This window comes from Coturnix japonica, chromosome 1 (genome assembly GCF_054131305.1).
Source record: "Coturnix japonica strain WE chromosome 1, WE-NBRP24, whole genome shotgun sequence".
Lineage (NCBI taxonomy): Eukaryota > Metazoa > Chordata > Aves > Galliformes > Phasianidae > Coturnix > Coturnix japonica.
In genome coordinates, this window is record NC_140663.1 from 40,234,591 (window position 1) to 40,255,462 (window position 20,872).

The following is a 20,872-nucleotide window of genomic DNA, read 5'->3' on the forward strand; positions in this document are numbered from 1 at the left end:
GAGCCTTAGGGCTGAATTAAAAGTGCAAAATTCACTTTGAAGATGCAGAATAAGCATGCCCAGTACCAGACCAGATGACACAAGAAAATGTCAGGAGATCTAAACTGATTTTCCTCACACAGAAATACCAACGCCACAGCTTGCAAACAATAGTTGGAGGAGCCTTACCTGTGAAAACCCCCATGACCATGAGGTTACAAAGAATGAAGTACACAATGCATGAAGCAGTTCCTCTGGGCCAACGTGAGTCCCTGACAGCAGATTTCTCTGAGCCACAGGAGAGCAGGGGGCTAATATCCTGTACAGGTGCACATTGTGATCAGTAAACAATAAGGCCCTAAAGATGTATTTTAGAAGGCCCCTAGTGACTTGGCCAGCTTTTTTGTAATTTCAGAGCTCTTAGAGCACGTGACTCTATCAGGCTCCTAATGCAGCCTACAGATCTAAGACTTACTGCAATAGTTGGTGCTGACTTCAACACAATATAAAGAACTGACATCTGAGGCTGGACTCCGTGACTTTTTCAACAATTCACTTTCTTCAGATTTCTACCAAGGACACATCTAAAGCTACAAATCATTAGTTGTTATTCGAGTAATTACTGATTCAAATACGAAGGGTGATAAAATTCTTCCATGTCTGCTTAGGAAGACAATTGAAAGAAATCTAACTTGTATACTCTGTAGCTTTTTATTGGCATTTGCTGACAAATCTTGAACTAATGCATGAAGCATACAGAACAGCCCCAGGATTTCATCAGTATTACCCTGAAAATGAATGTAGTCAGGGTTGCATTTACAATATACTTGTTTGTACTGCAATATTTATCACAAGAATAGCATTTTAATGTCAGTGCAGACCTGCTTAATCTGTGCCTAGCTTATCCATATGTCTGGCTAGCTGAGAGACTTAAGCGGTAACTCATCTAAACAACATATGCACCACTGATTTACTCATCTTAATTTTATGTTAATTCAAGTGAAAGATGACCTCAGTAGCTGTGTCAGATGAAGCAGGTCTGATCAGTATTCCATGAAAAATAGAAATACACTGCCTCAATTTGAGCATCTAATTTGTTGGTTCTTATTGATTTACTTACAGAATTCATCCAGGATAGAAGCAAAAGAGCATATGGACAGTCAAAGCACTGAAAGCTGAAAAAGCCTGTTTAGATACATACACTCCTACTGAGAGATGCGAAGAGCACAAATTAGATTACATAAACGATACAATTTGGAGCTTTATCATGTGTTTGAAATAATGCAGAAGGCTTTGCTGAACATATAAAAAGAAACCCTAAGTAGATCATAGAAGTGCACTGAGAAAGGAAATGCTCAGGCTCAGAGGAACAGCACACACTGAGACTGTTTCCTGCTGTAGCGTTTGCTGCTTAGCACTAATCTATTCCCATGGAGATGAAAATTGAGGATGCAGGGCAAAGGCAATCCCGCCTAGATTTTAACCTATGTCTCTAGGCAGATTACTCATTTTTAACAGGAAAAGCACCCAAACAATACTAGTATTTAGTATCTTTTTTTTTTTCTGTGTTTATGTGTAAAACTTCTTCCCCCCCCCCCCGTTTCCTGAATAAAATGCTTATTCTCCTCTTTACCCCTGAAATCTTCCCTCTTTCCCTACTCCTTTTCACGTAGAACAGCCTCACCTAGGGTTGGTATAAATCAGGTTTCTGAGGGAAAAAAATCTGATCTCTGTGGAGAAACCATTTTATCTTTCAGAATTTAAAGTGTCTTACCCGGTAAATACAGTATTTGCTGTATGTAAATAGAGTTGAATTTGATCTGTTTATATCCTCAGCATGAGGCGGTTAGCTATTTTTCCCACTGTTTGGTTTTCCTATGCCTACCCTACACTCCATCAGTCTTACTGTTGAAAACCAAGATGGAAACAGAGGGGATGACTCAGGTGTTTGTCACATGTTTCAAGTTACATAGATCATACCCTACGTATGCCTTTTCTGATGCATGTGTAGGCAACATCCTCTCTACCTGTTCACATAGTCCTCTCCCACCACATCCAGGCTTTCTTGACGAAAACCCCAGCAACTGCACTAGGGGTAACTATGGGCCTATCTTGCTGTAATGAGATTTGCTACAGTGAGTTAACCTAGATGCAGAAACATACAGTGGGTGGCCTTAAGTGCCCCAAACCCATCACTTCTGAGCTCATTTATCAGTAGAACAAGATGAGAACCCTCCTTTGACTTTGCTCCTCCTTTGACTTCCCCCTGCCCCTTCTGGTTTGTTGCAGAATCTGGAGACATGGGTTCAGGTAAGCCGCTGCTAAGGTCCAGAGCAGAAAATAAACGCAAAGCTGTTCCAGGCCAAGCCATAACAAACTAGGGTATAGTTTCAACTATGCTAGAGTGTTTTTAAGTGAAAATCCCACGTTTTAGCCCTCTATTCTTGCAAATAACTTCTTCATTTTGCCTTAAGCTTTCTGGAAAGAGTAGAATCAGATCTGTGAAATTAAAAGATTTTTCTTGTTAGCTGGAAGTTAAGGATAAGCCAAAATCAGGCATGAAATTGAAAACTGTGATAAGGAAATAAGCTGTCAGAGGCCTTGGATGAAATATTTGACCTTGCAGCCTTTCCATCTCTAATTTCATTGATTAAAGTGATCATTAGCAGTTTTCTTAATTATGCATGATATTTCTGATTTTCTGTACTCTTTGCTTTGTCCCCATCAAGTTCTTACAGATCAATTTCATCTCTCCTTCATTTATTTCTGGTTTTTAATATAAGAGATTAAAGAGATAATTAACTATATGACGTGTTTGTGGAGTACCAGCAACACAAAATTTGGAAAGATGTGTTAATGTGAATAATACTGGCAAATCTAGAGGTGAAGAATGAACAGATCCTGCTAGATTTTTCTGAACTCAGTATCAGGAAATAATTTGATGGGTGTAGAGATCATAAATATGATTTTTACAGTTACCACTCAAGGAAAGCAAAGCCTGAACAACCATGGCTCTCGAGACCAGGAAGACAGTATGGTGCAGAACTCCCCAGGCCAGAATTAACGCTCATGCCCTACAGCTCAGTGACACCAGTGTCCTCATCAAGCCCCAGGACCCTTCCGGTCATACCAAATCAGGTACAGCACCTAGCAAAACACATTTCCTGACGTGAGAATTACAACGGTGTGGAGTGAGTTGTCACAGATTTTGCTGTGTTTGTAGCTCAGCTGTAGGGGCAGTTGGTATCGCTGCACCATGGGGACCTGCATCCTGCCTGTATTGAGATACTGCTACAGAAAATCCAGCACAATAAACAAGGGGACATAGGCATTTAAAGCTGTTTATTCTTCCTTTAGGCTCTAGGTTCCAAACCAATTCTTCTGCCTCTATTGCAGGGATCTCTCCAGGTCTTGGCTTCTGTGGATTGTCTCTTGAAAAATTATAAGGACAGGTAAGACACAGGGTGGGAAGGAAAGGTATCTAAGTCCACTGAAAACTGGAGCAAGTATGCAGATGCAACCTTTCCTGGAGAACAGATCAAATAAATAGTATTATTATTAATAAATAAATAAATAAAAAGTGCAACAAATACCATGGGGAAGTTTGTACCCCTGGGCTTAAGAATCTTTTTCCACCAAGATCATTCTTTGTTAGCCTTTGCGTTAACCCAGAAAAAGTAACACGGCTTCTTCTGAACTACCTACTCAATTAAACTGAATTTCAGACACATTTCAGAACTGATTATAGCTTTGTCCACAGAGTTTCCAAAGTTTGTATATAGTATGGATCCCACATGCCATGCGTTGTTTACATAGTGCATCTGGTGCGATATATAGGAATATCTCTCAAAGGTGGACGATAGAGCTGCTCCACACTGTTTTTACAGTTAAAAATTTAGTTTATACCTTGCCTAAGCAGTCATAAGAGATGAAATCCTTGTGTGAAATAAAATCCATCAGCATCTTACATTTTTGAAAAATGTGAACCAACACTTAAAATCAATGCACATATCCAGCTTATTATCCTGCTACTTATATTTTTCCATTCTACCCACAGATACAAACCCTACACTCAGGTGGAAGTTCACCTCATTATGTCCTACTTTTTTAAACACAATGATAAGTTAGTGTAAACATATGAGGACTTTCCATATACAAATCAAATTCAATAGTAAAATCCTCAGGGAATTTCAGGGTAACTGCCACTTTACCATCTTTGAGACTAAAACTGTGCTTGGGTTAAGAGTTTTTGGAAAATATAAATTCAGGAATAAATCTGAGATTATAGTTGTCACGTTGGATGTAAATGATTTACAATCCATGCTAAAATGTGCTCAGCATTTGGATCTGCGTGGTCTCTGGGGCTGTGCTCTTTCATAACAAATGCTCCTTTCTCCACCATTTTCCTTACCCAAACAAATAAGTTTTTATATTTGGGATTTGTAGACTCCTCAGCTGTCAGAGAAATTTGATCTTTATGTAGCTGAAACTCAGTTAATTAGTTACTCTGTACATTAGGACACGAGTTATGAACTGGCATTGACAGCTGACTGGACTAGCTGAGACACTTCAGTAAATACCTGTTGTGCTCCTATTTGGCCCAGACATTGGTTATATGGCATCAGCCTTCTGCTTAACATGATTGTCCTCAACTTTAGTGATTCCCTTGGAAGCAATTATATTCACAGATGGATACAATGATTCCTTATATTGAACTTTACTAGACTTCCGTCTGCTCATGATCCCAGTATTTGGAAAACAGTGTTATCTGTTTATCTCAATTTCACTAGCAGATGATGTTCTCCATGTTCCCAAGGCTTTGTCCCACATCAACAGATAATGGGTACATGACTTCAGTAGGTGCCTGAGAAGATACTCAATACATTTTTTTTTTTATTTCTGTTCACTGATCAGCATGACTTTAAGTTTTGCCAGCTTTTTTTCATCCAGAAACTGCATAATCATGTTTGTGCTTTGAATCATCTTCTCGCTTTAAAGATGTTGGTTCTAGGAAAATGTCTTCTCCATTCTCTTGGCAGCTACGCCTATTGGACATCATCATCTCCTCTACTCCTGGACCCTAAAACCACCCTGTTTTATTATATGACCTCCTGTGTTTTTTTTCATCTAAACTCTTTGGTCCACATTTTGAGCAATATTACTGCAGATCCCTTAGAACGTTTGAATACCACAATGAAATGTTTAACTTATCTCTTCATGGCATTTGTTCCCTATGAATACTGCAAGTATAAGAGGGAAAATACTTGTCTTTGGGCCACCTTGAGAAACAACATTAGTCTTCAAATAAAGTACATGAAACTCAAGAGAAAGATTTGATTGTACTTCTGTTTAAATGTTTTGCTTTCAAAATCTGCCAGATTGCACCACCTGTCAGAAATTTAAGGAAAAAAAAAGTCTAAGAAAGGATCTCCTCGCCTCTCTAGTTCTTCACAGACTATCTGAATTGGTAAAACTAGACGTTGAACTGTTCCACCAATGCAGCATGTTTAATTTTCAAGAACAAAGCATAAGTATTTCTCTCATAAGTCTACATCCTGAATGCCTGCAGAGTGGTATCACCCTGTAGTACAGATGTGAAAATAAGAAAGCATCTGCTTAACGAAGAAGTGCGTGAAGATAATTCTTCCTCATCTTTTTGTAGACGTGGGGCCTGCAGGTTACAGAACGCATGAAGGATCTTAAAATGCAGAAATATCTGCTTTCGATAATATCGAAAGATCCTAAGAGACATTAGGGGGAATCTCTTATCAGCTCTGTATGTCAGCATTTTCTGCTTGGTCTATAGATCTTTGTACATTTTTTTCTTTTGTTTTTCTAGCTTTCTCTGTCACTACTAATGAAGAGGATTGTAGATGACAGTAAGGAAAATGGATCCATAATAAAGACAAAGCTAGAAACACTGCAAGAATGGCAGCTATAGCAAGCTTTTTTAGAACATAATTGCCATACTATAATAGCCTATTTGCCATTTTATAAACCTAGTCTTAAAAAAAATACTAAAAAATCCCATTGGTTCCATCATAAAACAAGAAATTCTATATGACAAAATAAATTAAAAAGTAGCATTCCATTCTTGAGTCAACCTCTCATAGAAATAAACCGATTCTCAGGTTCGACAAAGGGGAGGATAATGGGCAAGGGAAAACAATTCTTTTTCATTGTGCTTCTTAGTATCAAAGCCTAAATTTCATGTCAGAGAAGAATAAAGATAGAGGCTACCTAAGGAGAAAAATGGCAGTCTCCCAGCATACTCAATGTGCTTCTAAAATAAGACCCTCCCTACAAGCCACTCTGCACTCCCATAAATAGGGTAGGAGATAGCAATCATGCAGAAGCATAATATGGTGGAGAGAAAGCATACAGTTTACCTTGCACTGGCTCACTGAGTCTCAGATGAGGTAAATCCTCATGAAAATATATTTTTCCCCTCTTTAAAAAGGAAAAATTAATAAAAAGGCCAGTAGCACTGTTGTGTTATTTGTCAGACATCCCTGAAATTCATCACATTCAGCTGTTTACTTCTTCCTGAGTCACATCACCTATCTGTATTTTAATTGTTTTGTTGTTATTTGCACATTAATCAGCATGGCTGATGAGCATTATTTTTTAACGGTAATATCTTTGAGAAAGAGTCTGCTATAGAGTGATAGGTGCTACTGAGTCATAAGAGCCTGCCTAAACACTGCTTAACTCAGTGACTGTGCAAATCTAACCCTGTACTGTAGTCTTACCTCAATTGCTTACTATCTGAGTGGCCTTGGGGCAACTGATGATCACCTTTTCTTACATTTTCCACCCTTGGAGGAACAAACAGCTAAATGCTAAAGTAATCAGCTACACAGTAATAATAGAATTAATAACTAGTATGGTGTACAGTGGTGCTCCTGAGTATCCTCAATGCACACTTCGACAACATTAATCTTCATTATCTACTGCAACCTGCTTAGCAATAATAGATCTTTATTAATATTTTCGACTGTGATCTGTAGAAAATCTAATCATTCATTGCTAGTAACAGAAAAAGAGACAGCTTCATTTTCAAAGTTCTATGCTTGCAATGTTCCCCAGCTGCTGTTTACTGAGACTCATTTTTGTCTTTAATCTAAACACTCTAATTTCTACACAAGAACAACTGTGCTCTAGAGGAGGGAAGCTGGGACACTGCATCAGGTTGTTTCCTATTGAGCAAAAATTCCCAGGGACTTCAAATGGGAAAAGAACCAGAAATGACATCCACAAGAGACATCCAGAACAATAGCTCCCTGCCTCCCTCATTTTAGCAGCTCCGGAGAAACCTGTGTAAGCAGGTTCTGTAAGAATAAGATTAGCAGGAGAAAAACAGAAACTGCATGCACTCAGCAGTAAGAAACATCCAGAGGCCACTATGAAATGGCTACTTCAGAGTGGCACATGCTGCTCTCTGCTGAATTTCCTGGGGCAAGCCTACAAAATGACATATGAGGAAACCTTCCAAGTGAGGCTTAAAGAAGATTAAGTTATTATTATGAAATACAGTAAGAATGGAACTACCATATAAGGATGCAAATTTTCCTTACAATTTGTTCACAATTCTTGCACTGCAAGTAGGTATTACAAATTATCCTACAGAGGAAATGACCAAAGTCAGTGGGATTTTTAGTCAGCTTTCAAGACTATAAGTTTTATATGGTATGCATACATACATTGCTGACCATGTACATAGGTTGCTCCAAAATTAATGCTTCCTATTTATTGCCATGGAAACTGCAATAGATTCAAAGAGCACAGTAGCAATATCTGATAGAGCCGTTTCTGAGCTATAAAGCACTATTTGTCAACACAGTCACCACCACTAGCTGTGAATTTTCACCAGCGATGAATGTGATGCTACACTCATAAAAATCCATATCAGTGGAGGTCACTCACTGTCACTACTGCTGAAATGCACCACCTCACTGCCTCACTGTGCTCACATCCAACGTCTGGTCTCCATAGATGTACAGCAAGTGTTGATGAATGTGAATGGGTGTTATTTTTTTCTGCACAAAGGAATTCAGTCCCACAACTTTGCTTCATACACACTTCCATGTCAGACACCATTTTGTCAGTGCCCCTCTGCTGCTATCTGCTACATGCTTTCTCCCAACAGCCAGGGTAACCACTGTCATTTTTAAATCAATATCCTATTCTATCTTGCTTTTAGATCTCCACAGAAAATATGTCTCTTCCTGTGTCCAGACGTTTAATTTGCTCATTCCTTTCATATTCCCTTCAGATCTTTCTCCCACAAATCCTGCTTTTGCAGAAGGTGTGCCTGAAGTGAGATTAGTTCTGGGACCAAGGTGACTTCTATTCTCTCTTTCTCACCAAGGAATTTAGGTGTTTCAACTCTCTCCTTACACCATCACCCCCCTTTCTGTACTATTTCACATTTACTTCATGAGATATTTAATGGATGCATTTATTTAAAAAAAAAAAAAAAAAAAAAGCAAAATAAAAACTAGGTCAAATTAAATTAGTACTTGGGTAAAATTGCTACGAATTTCCTGTAGAAACTGTACCAAGCATTGATCCATGTAAACGATAACCTCTTCATCATTTTAAAACATAAATTATTGAAGGAAAGAAAAGGTGCAGGCTAAATAATGGCATGAGATTCAGAGGGGTTTCAGTCAATTCAATTTTAACCTGGATGTAAAACCCTCTGTGTGCCTGGATAAGTTACGCCATATTTCATAGCTCCCTGTCAAAGAACAGCACTGAGTTTCCCTGGGATCACTGCTTTGCTCTCTCTCCCATTAGCACTGTAACCTCCTCAGGGCAGAGACTCCCCTGCTACACATACAAACAACATCTGCAGCAAGGAAACCCCCATCTTATCTGGACTTGCAGGTTTTAACATATTATAAACACTTCATTAAGGGTTTATTATTGATGCAGCAGTTATTGTCAATGCTGAAAAATTCTTTTCTTTCTTCTCTCTCTCACGAAGACATGGGCACACACATACTGCTCACACAGACTTTCTATGGCTACCATTGCCATCACACGCTGACCTCTGAAATATGGAAATAAAAGTGCTCAGAAATAAAGCTGGCAGCAACAGCAGCCTGATTGTCGTCATTCAGAATCTCAAACAAGTGGGGCCATAGTTTGCAAGCTGTCTTCATAATTACTTGAAGCAGTTGTCACTCTGGCTCTAGTTTGTTCATTACACCCCAAACAAACAGCTGATACTTGTTAAAGCACATAAGCCACTTTGTTGAGGCAGGGTTCTTTATTGTGAGGGACCCTGCAGCTGCGAGTCACATGCAGTTCACAGTATTTCCTGATTTCCTTTGCTTTATTTGCCTGCCTGCATTCCCCTTACAGCAATGCTTTATTATTATTTATTTATTTATTTCTTTATTTTACTAGGGAGAGAGAGAATACAGGAAAAAAAAGAAAGAAAAAAAAAAAAGTACAATAAGGTAAATATTAGCTAACATAAAGCTTGATAGGCTTAAGGTTTATGACCCAAATCTGGTTCCAATTAAACAAATGCTTTTGCTGTGGTAAAGAATGCTTAGCAATAAGAACGTCGTGGCTGGAATGTGGGGCTGCTGCACTCCAGTGAAATGACTGCTGCTTACAGTTCAGTGCTTTCCCCCTTTGGAGGTCTGAAGGGGAAATGAAAGGACAGCATAAATCTGAGCCAAGTCAGGAGGCTTCTGGGTAAGTCCTTTCTTTGCATTCCTCACTCCTGAAAATTGAAGCATTGGCAAGTGTTCTGTCAGGTGCTACAGAGGAACTCTCAGCTGGGTGATGGTCATGATCATCTCTGGTATAGGACCCCAGTGGTCTGTGGTGGACAGGACTCTGTGTCTGCTGGCAGAGATTAAGAAAGGAATGGGGAGCGTATGCAGGAAGCAGATCTAGTTTAATCTGGACTGTACTAGAAAAAATATCTTGTTTGATACTTCTTTTTTTTCTAGCCTGCTCTGGCAACATGATTTTGAAATAACAAAGGCAACAAACAAGATCTGCTGGCTAAAGGAGTTGGCACAGCCTCGTACAAGACTAAACTGTTAAATAAGCTCTAGATGCGTGAACAGGGATCTGAGATTCACAGCAACAAACCTGGAAAAAAACAATGTAATTTCTTTTAAAATAAAGGTGCAGAAGAAAAAAACAGTGCAAGTATTTCAAATGTGGCATATTTCATTTGGCTGACATCCCTTATTCCCTTTCCCATTACTTGCAGAGAATTTTTATGTGTGAAAAATCCCTGTTTGGCAATCTTTCAGGTTGTATGAAATATGTTATTAGTTGTCCTTGTTGGAAGAGAAGAATCAGCTGAGATGTTGTTATTGCAGCTCTTCAGAATGTGCATAAGACATACAGTCAAGGTGAGAAAAGACCAGTAAACAGAGAAAAAGTGTTTTATTTCTATCCTGTTGAGTTGCTGCTTCACACTGACTGCTGTGGAAATATGAGCCCAGCACATTGTCTTGTCTGACATCTGCACATCCAGCAAACTTATACCAGGGCTGAGCTATTCAAGATAACATTATCTACACAGCAGCTGACAAAGATACACTTCCAGACTGCTAATCAGTCTTCCCATTAAACACAAGACAATGGGAAAAGAAATAAAGTAAAATGTGGTGTAGGGAGAGCTGGGGAAGGCCATGTATTGTTTAAGAGTTTAAGTAAAGCCAAGGGAGGAGGGGAAGAATCCTGGGTTCATCTCTCAGGAAAGGCGTCAAATAGTTCACAGCATTAAAAGTGGTTAGTGCCTAAAACCCATTACATGAAACTCATTCTTTGCCATTCCGTCATTTTCTGTCTTCTGAAAAATCTATGCAAACACAGTGTGGAAAACAAGGTACCCTTCCATTACTCTATTCATGGTTTAGGCCTTTAATTTCTCATTCTTTTTCCTACCTAGCCACACATATATTTGACTCTTGATAGAGCTATCCTTGTATTACTTTCACTGTCTGTGGCTGACTTTTAGACTTGGCATGTAAGAGGCCATGTTAGAGCTCTGCTATTTTGCCAAACACAGAGAAGAAACCGAGGGTCTATGGGAAGAGGGAATGGAGAGCCTATAATTTCAGCACAGAGCATTTAGCCACACTGAGTTCTGTTGAGGAATGACAGCGATGTCTGTACCCTTACAAGAGGAGCTAAGGAATACTTTCCAGGCATTATCTTAGCTCTAACACTTACCCTGGTCACTCTCTTGCTACATAGCAAGATGAGTACAAGCACGTTAAATCCCTTCCTTGCATGCCTGTGCTGTCAGGGGAAAGAAAGGAAAGCATGAAGGGGAAGCGCTAAGTGTACAATGTCTACTAAACTATCACAAACAAAACTGCAGGGAGTGCCTTTGTGTGTACTTGCTCTACAAAGTGGAAGTAGTCACTATGACTTTGTGTTTGTGGTGGCACCAAGCCAATGGTGCCCTGGGTTGCCTACCAGCATGGCCAAGGGTGGATTGCTTTCTGCACTGATGGCAGATTGCTGGGATTCTGCCTAAGCTGGAAAAGTTTTCCCTTTCTTAAGAAAGTTAAACCATACCCGGCCTTCATTCCACTCTAAGGGTGCAGAACCAGCAATAGCACCATGCAGCCCACATGCAAAAATAATTTTGTTTGCAAACAGAAGTGATTTGTTTGCATGGAGGATAGGGTACAAAGCACAATGCTTCAGAATATAACCCGAATGAAACTTCTTTCATTTCCATAGGTGTTTCCTTTGTCTGACTTACTAAAAAGCCTGCCCATAATGAGAATAGAGCCATCGAGACTGTTCTATTGATAGATGGACTAGGGTGACTCCAAACTTAAATCAGAAAGCTTCTTCATAAAATAATAATGCACCCAGTATGTATTGACCTCTTAGAATCTGCTTTGCTGCACCACAAATTAACATTTGAGGAGGGATGCCAAGCAAGTATCTAACAAAGGATTTGTCTCCCTCTTTTCCCCACCTTCCCTCAGCATCCTGAATGTGTTCTATTATTTAAATATTTTACAAGATAGGCAGGATTCTCCTTTAATTTAAACCCTGATGAAGGAGCATTAGAAAAAGTGACAAGACTATTATTCAAAGGAGAGGGTCGCACTAGTGGCTTGTTACTTCATTTTCATGACAAAGATTGCATCTGACATTTAATACCCAACATCTTTCAAGAAATATAGTGAAGTGCTCCACCATTTTGACCTTTTCTCCGTTCCTCCTTTCTGATTGGCCCATCCATTCCACTCTTTCCTGGGCATTATAGCTCTATCAATCAAGGAAATAGAGATTACAGTCTACTGAGAAACAAATACGCATTTAAAGGAGGCACCATTAAGGTTTTCATGTCCCACATTTTCCTTAGAATAGAACTGTTACGAATAGATCACTGAAAATGATTTTATCATGGTATTATTATTATTTATTATCATTACTGGTTTTATTCTCCAGCAACTTGCAATGAATTAAGAAAGTAATAAATTCTTCAGCACTGGCAAATACACTGTGGCCACAGCACCTTACATCATCTTTAGGTGCCGGGTTTGCAGTAGCAGAGGATTTGCCATGACTATCTGAGGGCATTGAGCGACAGAGATTTTTGCTCATTCCCAGATCAACCTTTATGTTACAGCAGAATTCATTCTCTCTCTCTTTTTCACACTCTATTTCTGTCCCCTCTACATATATTCTGGGGGAAGGGCAGGTGAAATTTAAATAACAAAAATATCTCCACCTGTAAAAAATAATATTCACCTCACACTTTGTTTTTCAGTGGCACTTTTCAGCTACCAACCTAAAAGCACTTCCCAACAATGGAAGAAAGTATTTTTAGGCATGCCCTGTGTTTGACACTGAGTTCACTGTAGAGCCAGGAATGGAATCCAGTCTTCCCTGGTCCCTGTGGATTACCCTTCTGGGAACCAGTGGAAATGTATAGGTGAAGGCCTATTTTGGGGCTTATCAGAGGGTAACAGTAAAAAAAAAACTGGGGACACTATCCAGCACCCTTTGCATCTCCTTTATTTGCAGTTGTCATATTTTCTCACAAAAGAGTGATTTGTATACTGCTATTCACAGCAATGAAAAATACATCATGGCTCACGTCAGGGCAGTTTATGGCTGCTGCTGACTGACAGCAACTCTGAATTATGTCCTGTGGTCACCAAATTCTTAAGTAACTGAAGATACAGAGAAGTAAACCATGAAGCTGCCATGTAGGTAAAGCAATAGCTGTCAGCCCACTGCTCAAGCAGCCCAGCAAACAAAATTAATCATATTCATACAAAGGAGGGAAGCAAAGTAAAGAAGATAGGAAACAGCCAAATAAGAAATTCAGGGAAGGTGTTTTCAAAAATTCAAAGACATGTACAGAGAGACTCTGACTGAAAGGAACTTGAAATCCCAAATGCAAGCACATCTCTCTAGCAGTAGCACAACTATGTACATGACCTCAGACCACTGCTTTCTAAAGAACCGAGCAAGCTCTCGTGCCTTCATAAAAATTCCCACCAAAAGAGGCATCTGATTAATTTGCCATGTCCCTGTAATCTAATGCACAAAATAAATAAATAATAGATTAGACTCAATGTCTTGTGGGTCTGAAGAAAGCAGAGTAAATCATATCAGCAGAATGAAACATTGCATGAGAACTGGATACAGCTGAAGGAGCAAAAGTGCTTTTTCAACCCTTACCCCGTTGGGCAGAGTGAGAGGAGGAGGAAGAGTTTGTTGTACTCGGTTCTCCCCATGTCATTATGTCTTTGTTAATCTGGTAATGAAACACACACAAGTTCTTTCTCCAAATGCCAATACTGCTTGCTTTCACTGTTTTCCTCCTGAGCTAGGCTCACGTGTCATTAAGAATTATTTTAAAAGCAAATTTTATTAGAAATCTAGCTCCTAAAAGCTAATCTGTACATGAAAACATGTCTGGTTGGATGAAAATATAGTCAGAAAAAGATCTGTAGATTTGTTTCAAGAGTCTGAGAGCCATGGAATAAGGCACTCAACTGAGATCTTGGAGGTGTTAGCTCAAGGGTATTAGCCCTGCTCCAAAAATAAAGTCTTGAACTTAAATTATGAAGTACAGGCTAATCCCTGATGATGTGTTCTCCTCCCTTTATCCTTCCCAAAAAAACAAAATAAAATAAAATAAAATAAAATAAAATAAAATAAAATAAAATAAAATAAAATAAAATAAAATAAAATAAAATAAAATAAAATAGAAAAGGACAAAGATTTGATTTTGTCCCACCAAGTGATGGAAGGGAAAACAACTGCACGCGAAAAGAATGTAAATGTTATAGGATGACAGTTCACATTTTATGAAAGACAAAATAGAAACAAGTGAGAAAAGCAGCTTTTCAGAGCTGTAGTGCAAGCTTCTGGCAGATGTCGATTTAGAAAGCTAGAGGCTTTAGCTAGTATTCACAGCACAAGGCTCATTGTTCTGTGAAACATATTTGCTGTCTGTCAGTTCCATGTCTGCACCAGAGATTTCCTCACAGGACACGTATGCAGAGAAACATCCTATGCTTTCCCTAGGGTCCCGCTAACCCTGCTGCCCACTGTGGGCGCTGGGCAGAGGATGCTGAGCTCCCAGCCCTGAGTGGTGAGAGCAGGAAGTGGGCATAGTGCCCTTCAAGCTGAGCAAGACCAGGTGCAGTGTCACTGGGAAGTGATGGGGTCTCAATGCATATTCTGGCTCGGCCCCACTAGTGAAGGCAGTGTAGGTTGCCAAAGTCCCCCCCTCCCTGCTGCTTTGCTTTCTGCTGCTGTCACTGTTCTCTCTCCTTTTTTTCAGGGATTTTTGTTGTTGTTGTTTCTTATTTCATTATTCTAGAAAAGGTGTATTCCTGGAAATTTGTCTTTTGCCACCTACCAACTGGACAACTGCTTACACGCCAGTACTGGCCCCTGCACACACCCCCGCTTTGATAATGAAGCTAATAGCCCCTATTTTAATGTCAGATTTATGTTGCATTTGTCTATATATCTCACTCTCACCACCTCTTTGGCATGTTGTTTTCCTTCTCCTTCCAGCTTTGGCTTTTAGTACAGTTGGCTTAAACCTGAAGGGATCCTATCCCATTTAAAAGACACCCATTTGAAATCCATGTGACCCAGAAAGTGCTGAGACATTTGGAAAAGTATTATCCATTGTGCAACACCCTTACTCTGATCTGGACTGGATTTTGAAGCATTAAAAAACAGCAGTAATATGAGGGGAAAATAGCCTGAAAAGGTTAACTTAGGGACCTTCTTCGGATTAAGTTTGTGGTATCAAAAAATTGTAGCAGATTTTAGTCTTTGTTAAAAGCTAAATGTCATTTACATTAACTATGTATAAAGTCTCCTAGAGCAGGGACAGGGGGAGATTTCTCCAAAACACCATGCAGAAACAGATGTAGAGCCTCCTCTGGTGACTCCAACAGCCTCCACTAACCCAGAACATCTCAACAGAGGAGACTGGCTGGTGAAGATCTCTGTAGAGCTCAGACACCAGTAGCATATATACACTTCTTTCTTTTCTCTTAATTTACCATAATTTTTGTGAAACACTGCAGAACTTGATAACACTCAGCCTTCAGGCTCATGCCTGAGAATGCACCTAAGCATAAATTATTGCACAATGATTCAAGCCCTGTCTGGTCTTATTGCTTAATACAATTAACACTGTGATATGAACCAAAATGTCTCGAAGTAAAATTGCACTTTTTCAAGAGTTCAGTTGAAAGAAAAGAAAAAAAAAGAATTTATTTATTTATTTTTTATGACTGAGGCAAAATATAACACCCTTTCATCTCAAGGCTCTCATTTTCATTTTTACAAGCCAGCAACTTTTTGTTCTGTAAGTAATGTGAGACGCCTTTTTATACATAGCCTGAGTTGTTTCATCATTCAGAAGCAAATCGAAACCAGAAAGTTTCATGTGTTCCTGAATTTCATTTTTAATGAAAAGTATCTTTTCTACAGGTTTTGGATATGTTTGTTTGGGGTTGTTTATGTTTTTGCTTTTATTCTTTTATTTGTTTGTCTGTTTGTAGCAGAAGGGATAATATGGTACTGTGAAGCAAATAGCTAGGACACAGGGACTTCTATGTCACTCTGTTCTTGAAAAGTTCCCAAGATAAAAGCAATAGAGGACTTTCTTAGTGCTATCCTAGTGAAAATCAGATGGTTTCTACTTTTTTTAGTTTAGAATATGTGCAAATACACACCAGTACATAACTGTAAACCCTAAGGCCAATGATGTAGCATTAAGAAAACAGAAGATTAAGATTGCAAGTCAAGCAATATCAGCTGCACTGACAGCGGGACTTGAGAGTTAAAGGTAGTGAAACACTGGTGGAAGTCAGCTTATTTGCTCTTCACATCTGTAAGAACATGGAAAAGCTGGCCTTCTGCTAGAGAAGTCAGCCTGTCAAAGGATATAAGTACACATCCTTCTGCAGCCTGAGAAATTGCATTGCCTGTACAGAAACATGCCAAAGTCCAAGTAAACTCTTTTCCATATATATAACTTGCATCTGAAGTTCCAGAACTTAATTTCTGAAAAGCTTACAGTCAGTTTTGCTTTGAAAAAGGTGCAATTTATTCCTAGGCAAAAAATTTTGAACACATTTTCACAGTTTGTTTGGTCTGGTTACTTTCTCAGTTCATGAACAGAGTTATCCTCTCTCCCAGATAAACAGGGCTTACAGTGCTCATACCAATTCTTGTCAAGACAGGAAGAGTGTTTAAAATAGTCTGTGCGATGGTTAATACACTAAGCCCCTGAGTGGTGCCATGGAGATTATTTTGCGAATGCACAAAATCTCCTTAACATACAAGAAAACATCTGCAACAAAACAAACATCTACAACACAGAAATTGCTGGGGAGCTCAAAGAAAGAAAGAAAGAACAGAAAAGAAATAGAGGCCTAGAATTGCAATTGAATCAAAAAACAACAACAAAAGAGCAAGCCTACCCTTTGTCAACCTCTTATACTACTAGAATAAATAATGAAAAAAGTTAATTTGAATCAAAATCAAAGACAGAGAAACTGCTGGGTCTGCTCTCTACATGTCTTTGAACTGGCCTAAGCATGCCTCAGTCAAGGCTGGGAAACATGCGTATACTAGTTTGAGGATTTCACAAGTATGAAAAATAAAGAGCCTTTTGTTTGTATATTTTGTTTAGCTAAATGCAACACCACACACACCTTGTCCAAAAAAAAAAAAAAATAGAGAGGAGAGGGAGGGGCTGTTCAAGTCTTTTTGTACTTTTAAAAGGCAAGTAAACAGATAGCGAGACACTTGACTGGTTTAGCTCTCCAGTCAACACACATGAAGAGCAAACATATCCTTCTAGGTAATGCTTTTAGTTGTGTTCTTTCCATTGTGAACTCTAGGATAAGAGTTTCATGTAAGCTTGCAAGGACTCCATTAAGTGTGTCTAGTACAAGGTCTTGGTCACTATTAACAGAAGACAAAATATTATGAAAGTCATCTTCTGTACTTTCTCTGTACTTGGTATCCATCCTTAGGACAGCAGACAGGGGAGCAATAGAGAGGTCAATGCAAATATCCCACACTAGTAACACAAAGCAGAAATAAAAAGCACAGATTCCACAATGGGAAAGAATCTGATGTTACTAGCTTGGAAAAATAAAAAAGATTGGACAGAATGAAGAATGGAATTAGGTCACTGACTCTAAGCCAGGAAAAAAAATACATGCAAGAGGAAATTAGAACAGCAGAAGTATTTCATATTAGCTCATCCAAAGACTTAACGTGCATGGGCAGCAGTATGTTCTGCCTTCTGGAAAACTATTGTGGGCAGGAAAGATTGTTAGGAATTTCTGTGCCATCTCCACAATGTAACTGATCCTACCCAACAAATTACATATGTGGCGGTATAAAATATATCTTTCAGGTCTGGATGCCTAATACTGGGGTCATGTTAATAAGAACTATCACAAAGTCTGCTTCTTAACCCTGCATAGTATAAAATACCTTACATTACACCCACATTGCCAGAACATCATCAAGGTTGCAAGAAGCACCTAGTATTCTTTTCCTTCTACTGTACATGCGGATATTTAATTATGTGTAAATATTTTTCCATGTTAAAATCATCCTCTCAAAAGGTGGAAAAGATTTACTGTTGTTATCATTTTAAGGGACTCAAACATTCAGGAGAAATGGACTAGCCAGAATCTCATGAAGCAGAAAAGGCAAACACAGAGCCCTGCACCTGAGATGGAATAGAGTAATACAGAGGTTGGAAACTGGTTGATGGGATAACAACTCTGCAGAAGAGATTTTTCAGAGTCATGGAAGACAAATCAGATATGAACAAGATGCTTGTTTGTGCAGGAAAAAAAAATAAAAAAAAAAAAAAAAAGGAAATAAAGGCAGCTAAGCATGAGCAGCAAGCAGATAACCAACAAGTCACCAGTTTTAGACTCTTCCAAACTGGAGATAGCCTTCTGGAGTGCCAGTAAGAGGATAATAGATCTAAAGTATTCAAGAAAAAGGTGAAAAAAAAGGTGAAAGCAGGCAGTCAAAGTCATGCACTAAGAGGGCATAAGGCAGTGAATGATTAGACACTTCAGAAAGGGATCTTTCAATGGAAGTAGTGAAGTAGTGAAAAGAGAGCTGAGGGAAGCAGAGAGATCTCCTTCATTTGAGATTCAAAGAATGATTCTGTTCCAAGGCCCTGAGCAATCTGACTTATCTAACTTATGATGTTGGCCTTTCTTTGTGGGGAGATGGACTAGGTCATTTACAAAGATCTCTTCCAACCTAACTTTTTCTCAGGTTCTATTACTCAAAACCCTGTGAGTCTAAAGAACCTAAAGCTCATATCATACATGAACTCAGTCTCTCTGCCCTAACTAGTATGGGATCCAGAAGGTAAACCCTAGCACTGCTAGTATCTACTGTTAATGGCACTGTCCATGCTTTTGGAAAAAGGAACACTGACAAAGTAGTAGCACTTCAAAGGCATTTTGAATTCACAAGTCTTACTTTGCAGAAAACCCCAGTTCAAAAGAGGGTTCCTCTGTGCTTTTCCTTCTGAAGTTTCTGTTGGAGCAAGCCAACATACGGGGGAACAAAATAAAAGAGACTCATATGGCCAAGAGAACAAGCAGTAGAGACTGACTCAGTAGTCAATTGATTAAGACATTGAAGTAAGTGGAAAAGAACTGGTGACAATTAGACAAGGGGAGGATCAGAAGGTGTCTGCTCCCCAGCATATTCACACATTTTATATGTGAGAATCATCAACTTAAATGATCCAAGGAGAACAGAAAAACACCATGGTGTTTTATTCTGGTTGAGATCACTTTTTGCAATTTATCTACAGTGAATAACAAAGAAAAAGAAATACAAAGGGAGATAAAGTGGGAACTTACACTGAAGAGACTGGAGAAGTGAATTCTTTCTGGTTTTGAGCCTTAGACTGTCAATGTGATACAAGACTAGTCACTCAAACCAACATTTCACAGGTAATGAGCCATAACAGGAGTCCTTTGCTTGACACTCTGAGGTCTAAGACAGAAGACCCTGGTGCATTTCCAAATGTAGCTAGAGCCAATGTCAGCTGTGTTTTGAATATACAAGCAACAGTTATGTAATGTTCCAGAACCACTCACTGCTTCTGGGATCAATGCGTAGCGCACCTCTGTCCATACCATTCAGTTCAGCTTCCAGAATGGTATGGACTTCTCCATGCAGTCTACTGGGAACAGCTCCTAGCCTTGCTTGACTCCTAAGCCCAGAAACTGTCAGAGAAGAACTGTCATGATCTAAACCCATGTTAGGAACTGTTTTAACAGTTCAGAGCAGGAGCTGAGTGATCACCAGTGCATAAGGCATAGAACTACATGTGGAACAATGAGAAAAAATAAGATATTGAATAAATGGCTGTGACGCAAGTTCTGCCCTCCTCAATTAGTAAACATAGCTCTCCTCTTTAACTTTTCCAAATTAGCCTTTAAGTATTCTCTTCTACCTTTCCTTTCTGAACTGTAGAGGAGGTATGTGAGATAAGATCTAGGTGCGCTACTGTTCAGAATCCATCAGGTTCCTGATATATCCATTAATCCTCCTGCTTGTCTTCTTTGTATGCTGTGACATTTTAAACTTGTATTCCAAACTCACTTCATACCATATTTTTGCAGCACAAAATCCAGATAGGATCTAACCCAAGCTAGAACTGCACTGTAATAAATATAAATGTTTTCTAAAAAAATAACAATGTCTTTAACTAATCATGTTTACTTTTAGGACAGTTTGGTTGCTTTAAATTATGCAGTCCTCAAATTTACACTTGATTTTGTCTTTAAGTTCAGGAAGTTTGCCTTGAATATTTTGATCCTGATTAGGCAAATAGGAAATACCTTGCCCTTGTTCAGGGCATCCAGTCTGAGTAGCATCGAGGTATCTCTTAAATCCCTCAAATTTCTTGCACTTAATTAACAACTACATGAGACAAAAAGTCAAAATCAAGAGGCAGCATCTTCTTAGTGTCAGGCTAACAGAACTCAAACCTGAACCTTGCATCTAGATTTTTGCAGAATGTATTCTCCTTGAAGCTGGCATAGACCCTACTGCCACAGAGAACCTAATGACTGTCTTACATCTCCTTTAAGCTAACATGCAGTGAATAAGCTGATGGGCTGAACATGTTGAAAAAGAGGTATCATTTCTCTCTAAAAGTCATGTTGTGGTTCAGCTGTAGACCTGTAAACTCAAGCACTGATGATCTCTGCTCCATAATTTCACACACCATCCAGGAGACATAAGAGGCCAACTAAACTCTTTCTCAGGGCTTGCTGTACCACACTGGAGGAGGAACCGTAAAGGTTTCACTCAGTCATAAACACCCCATTCTGAA